We start from the raw sequence: 6,031 nt of genomic DNA, 5'->3' as shown, positions 1-6,031 counted from the left end.
GACTGACGGGGCCTGGCAGAGACTGGCGTCTCCGAAAGCCTATCGCTGTCCGAGTTGGGCTGTGGGCCCCGCCTACCAGGCAAAGGGTCCTGAGTGGCCCAGGGAGGTAGAAGGCCGAGTGTCCATTGGCTGGAAGATAGTGACTGACGTCATGGATAGCTTTCGCAGCCAGACTCCAAAGAAGCGCCTCGCGTGTCGGACCCGCCTCCAGAGGGACTGAGTCGGGGTGGGAACCCTGGGCGTAGACGGTCGCAGAATGGTCGTGAATGGAGTTTCTGGCCCCACATACCTAGGCTGTTTGCTGACCCGATCCTTGGGTCTTGAGGAAGGTTGGGGATTTGAGAGTTCAGACTCCTTGGTTCTGAAGGACGAGAAGTCTGGGACCCGAGGAAGGAGGGACTAGGGGCCGGGACTCCTGGGTCAGAGGGAGGAGGGGGCTGGAAACCTGAAGGTTTAGTGTCTAGGAGCGGGAACTCCGGGATCTTGAGTCACTCGCCCGCCCAGGGATGACAGGTTTGGGGTTCAGGATTTTATGAGGCTATTTATGGTAAGGGAGCCAGGCCTTACCCCCAGGCACGTGTTCTGGGTAATGAGGTGGAGCTTGGAATGGAGAGGGAGAAGGAAGAGGCTCAGGGGAAGCCCTGGCCTGGATATGCCCTTTCCTCATCCCGAAAAGGGAAGTCAGAGGCAGGTGCTGTCTGCAAAAGGAACCCAGAGCTAGAGGAGACTGGAGACTCAAGTGAGACCAAGAAAAAAACAGAGATACCAAAGGGGAGATAGCAAAAATAAAACAGTAATAATAATAGAGCTCTCTTGTACTGAGTTTACTGTGGCCTGGTTCTGTGCTGAGCATTTTACATAATTATCTCATGTCTTCCTCGTCACAGCTCTGAGAGATTGGATTATTATTAGTAGTATTATCCCCAGTTTACAAGTGAGAAAATTGAGGCCCAGTGAGGGAGAATCAAGATACAGATGTAAAGATACAAGAGAGACACAAAACACAGATGGAGGTAAACAAAGAGTTACAGGCCCAGAGAGAAAAAAGGAAACTCAGGCAACAAACAAAAGGAGAGGGGCTGAGAGGTGGGACTCCTGGGGCTGGGGGACTGGAGAGCGGGGGACCCGGACTCCTGGGTCCTGGGGAAAGCAGGGCCAAGGATGGGGTCTCCCAGATATTTTCTCCCATGAATCCACGACACCAAGCTTGTCCAACCCTTCTGGCTGTGGGCGTGAGCCTGGTTGGGGTCTTAGGAGGTGCAGCTGCATCATGAGCTTATTAGGAGGTGATAAGAAAATGATTCATGGCAGTCCCCTTCACCTGGAAGGGACCTTTCCCCATGGCCTCTGTTCTTTGATCTGGACAGATCTGGCCTTCTCTGTCCCTCCCCATCGCTGCATCTCCATCACTCAGAACTGTCACTGAGGCCTATCATGGAGGCAGTGGGCCACCTCGGGGCAGCAACAGCTTTCCTGGTGGGCGTTCATCTCTCTGGGTCTCTCTGCTTTCCCCCAGACCCTGAACCGACCAGAGGTCCTGGCACATTGCAGGGGCTCAGGAAATGCTCATGGAATGAATGGACAGAGATCCCCATCTCTGGGCAGCTCTTCCTCTGTCCCCATCCAGCCATCGTTTTTCTGTGCCACCATCACGTCTCTTACCCTCTCCCTGGCCTCACTGGTCTCCTCCCACCTTCCCTTTCAATCTCCCGTTTCTCCTTGAGCCACTGGGCCCACTATCCCCATTAGGGAGAAACCAAGGCTCATCTTGGAAGGATCTCTCCCAGGGGTCACCTGTGGGACGTTATGTAAGGGAGTGGCCTCACAGCTGAGAGAAGGGTTCTCAAGATTCAATTACAGACACACTCCCAGCACCTCAGAGTCAGAAATGCAAGATCACACCAAACACGTGCCTTCACAATTTGTGTTAGATTTGATCTTGCATTTGCACCGACACAAAGAATCACACACACGCAGCAATATAATCACCTACAAGCACAAACACAAATATAGGCACACAATCAGAATCGCCCGTGATCACAGCACACAAGAAATATCCTGTTCCACATGCAAAAGAGACACCCCAGCGATGCAATTACATGACCAGTCACTGAGAGCTGGACCAGTCATCCAGCTCCTACCAGGAGGACCATGAGCAAAGACCTGGGTTAATTCCCTACTGTATCCCCGGCAACCAGAAGAACACATCATCGTCATCAGCAGCAGCAACAAAAAAATGTTTCCTATGTGACAGGCACAATTCCAAGCACTTTTTTTTTATTTTTGAGGCGGGGTCTCACTCTGTTGCCCAAGCTGGAGTGCAGTAGTGCGATCTTGGCTCAGTGCAACCTTTGCCTCCTGGGTTCAAGCGATTCTCCTGCCCCAGCCTCCCAAGTGGCTGGGACTACAGGCACACACCACCATGCCCGGCTAGTTTTTGTATTTTTAGTAGAGATGGGGTTTCACCATGCTGGCCAGGCTGGTCATGAACTCCTGACCTCAGTTGATCCGCCTGCCTCAGCCTCCCAAGGTGCTGGGATTATAGGCCTGAGCCACTGTGCCCGGCCGCACTTTTTATTTAATGCTCTCAACAACCTTATTTGCAACAACCCATCTTATAGGTGGGAAAATTGATATCCAAAGAAGTTTAGTGACTTGCCCAAGGTTTCACAGCCACTGACAGGCAGTCAGAATTTGGTAGGTTTTTTTTTTTTTTTTTTTTTTTTTGAGATGGAGTCTCGCTCTGTCACCCAGGCTGGAGCGCAATGGTGCAATCTTGGCTCACTACAACCTCTGCCTCCTGGGCTCACGCAATTCTCCTGCCTCAACCTCCCGAATAGCTGGGACTACAGGCACATGCCACCACACCTGGCTTTTTATGTGCATTTTTAGTAGAGATGGGTTTTCACCATATTGACCAGGCTGGTCTTGAACTCCTGACCTCACGTGACCTGCCTGCCTCAGCCTCCCAAAGTGCTGGGATTACAGGTGTGAGTCACCATGTCCAGCCAACAGTCAGAAATTGAACCCAGGCTGGGCACAGTGGCTCATGCCTTTAATCCCAACACTTTAGGAGGCCGAAGCAGAAGGATTGCTTGGGCCCAGGAGTTTGAGACCAGCCTGGGCAACATAACAAGACTCCATCACTACAAAAAATTTGTAGAAATTAGCTGGCATGGTGGTGCACACCTGTGGTCCCAGCTACTCAGGAGGCTCAGGTGGGAGGATCACTTGAGTCGGGGAGGTCAAGGCTGCAGTGAGTCCTCCCATTCATTGCACTCCAGCCTGGGCAACAGAGTGAGACTTTGTCTCAATAAAAAAAGAATTTGAGGCTGAGCACGGTGGCTCATGCCTGTAATCCCTGCACTTTGGGAAGCCGAAGCGGGCAGATCACCTGAGGTCGGGAGTTCGAGACCAGCTTGCCAACATGGAGAAACCCCGTCTCTACTAAAAATACAAAAAATTAGCCAGGAATGGTGGTGCATGCCTGTAATCCCAGCTACTCGGGCATCTGAGGCAGGTGAATTGCTTGAACCTGGGAGGTAGAGGTTGTGGTGAGCTGAGATCACACCATTGCACTCTGGGCAACAAGAGCGAAACTCCATCTCAAAAAAAAAAAAAAAAAAAAACGAATTTGAACCCAGGCTTTCTGGCTCCAGAGTCCATCACATAAGGCTGCCATTCAATAAATAATTGCTACCTTAATCCAACCGGAATTACAGAATCACAATAACTGCAAACACACCCAAACAGCAGTGCACAGTGTGTGGACTCACAGGAGGGCAATACAGACACACAAATAGAAGAGACCCTCTCATATCACACCGCAGACCACAGAAAAAGCACAGAGACACATCATGACAGTCAGGGATTGTCATGACAATTGTTCACAACCACACACAGAGACACAACACACCCAAACACAGGGGCACACCCAGAGCTCCCCAAGTCCCTCCTGTTTCACTCCCAGCCCTGCTGGGCTGGCCCTGAAGGAAACAGCAGGTTGAGGATGGGAAGGGGGGCCACCCCACTTGTCCGCTCAGCCCAACCAGTTCCACCGGGGCCACAGATGGCACAACCCACCTTGTGAAACCCACAGTGATGACTGACCCACATTGGGCAACTGGACTGAGACCTGGTCTGGATGCCTGGGTTCTGGGGAGAAAAGGGCTGGGAGCCTGGACTCCTGTATTTCCAAAGGAGAAGGGGGTTGGGTGCCCCATTCCTTCTAAGGGGGAAGAGGAGGATTGGGACCTGGACTCTCAGATCCTGAGGAGGGAAGGCTGGGGCCTGGACTCCTAGGTTCTGGGAAAAGAGGGGGCTGGAGCCCTGGATTCCTCTGTCTTTGATGGTAGGGTTCCAGATTTAGCAAATAAAAACTATAGGAAGCCCAATTTAATTTGAATTTTAGATAAATAACAAATACTTTTTAGTATAAATATGCCCCAAATATTGCATGAAACATACTTATGCTAAAAAAAAAAAATGTTTGTTGCTTATCTGAATTTCAGATTTTACAGGACAGCCTGTGTTTTATGTGGCAACCCTGTTTGAGGAGGATGTAGGCCGATGCCTGATGACTGGGGCACCATCACTCCTCAGCCCCCCAGGAGCTCCTCCTCCTGCTCACGGCCCTCCTCACCCCCAAGCAGGCCACCTCACAGATTCCCCAGTCTCTATTTCCTCACCTGCATGAATTGCTAGATCTAATTGGGGCCCCCAGGCTGTGTCAGGAGTGAGAGAGGAAACTTGAGGACAACTCACAGTGTCATCCTGGGAGCCCTAGGGTCCTCGGAGATGACTGACTTTGAGTCACTTACACCCTTAGTCTGGACAGCAGCGGGGATGGGGCCCTGTGGCTGCCTTCACGGGGCAGGTCTGGAGATGAAGAGAGATGGGAAGCGAGATTCAGAAGAGATTTTGACATAGAAGACAGAGACCTAGGATAAGGGCACAGAGACACAGAGCCTGGAAGGAGAGGGACCCAGAGATGGAGAGACAGAGATTTAGAAAGAGATTTGCAGAGATGAGGAAAGAAAGAGAGATTCACAGCTGGAAAGGTGAAGATGCAGGGTGAGAGACGAAGATTCAGAGATGAGGAGACAGGGATGTTAGGACACAAGTGAGGAGAAGATGTCCCCCAGACATCCAGGCTCTAGGACCAATGATGGACGTGCACCGGCAAGACAGTGAGCGCTGCCGAGAGTTCTGGGGACAAGGAGACCCAACCATCTGGGTGGTGCTGGGAGACCAAGGCTTGGGTCCTAATGTGTTTGAGGGAGGGAGGGGATACCTGGGATCCCAGGCTAGCAGGGCAATCCACCTGCCATCACCCCACACCCAGTGGGGTGATGACACCACCTTCTCTGCAGATGACACCCCAGTTTTCTAGTGCCTCCTACATTTTTGGGGTGACACCCGTGCTGAGAACCCCACCCAGCTCTAACGCTGCTTCCCTCACTGAGTCACCTCCCTACCCCGTCAGGCCTGTTGGGGGGAGACTTTGGCGACTCAGGCATCCAGGCCCCCAGCTCCTTCCTTGCTCAGGGGCCCAGCAGTGTGGAATCCCAGGACCCCTACCCTACTGAGGGATGTGCGGCCCGGCCTCATGAGACGCAGGAGTCCGGGGCCCCAGCCCATCCTCCCTCAGACCCCGGGGTCCAAGCCCCCAGTACTTTGCTCCATTAGGACCCAGGAGAACCGGGTGACGTCCACGTCCTTCAGGAACTGCGGCTTTTCAGTTCCCAGCCGCCTCCCTTCCCAGTTTGGAGCTGGGATGAGGTGTGTTTATTTACTTTGGTTCCAACATGAGTCATTCCCCAAAACACACTGCCCCCCATGTGTCTCCTGGCTTGAATGGGTAGGACACTGTCCCCCTCTCCCAGGAAAGTGGGGACGTCACTGAGAGAGATGAGAGAGACCCTGAAAGGAGAGTCCCACACAGCACTCGCTCCTACTCCACCCGGCCTTTCTCTTTCCTCACCCATCACCTCTCCCCATTTCACTGCCCTCTAAACCTGTTCAGTGATTC

The sequence above is a fragment of the Nomascus leucogenys genome, chromosome 17 (assembly GCF_006542625.1).
Source record: "Nomascus leucogenys isolate Asia chromosome 17, Asia_NLE_v1, whole genome shotgun sequence".
Classification (NCBI taxonomy): Eukaryota; Metazoa; Chordata; class Mammalia; order Primates; family Hylobatidae; genus Nomascus; species Nomascus leucogenys.
This window is presented reverse-complemented; position numbering follows the sequence as displayed.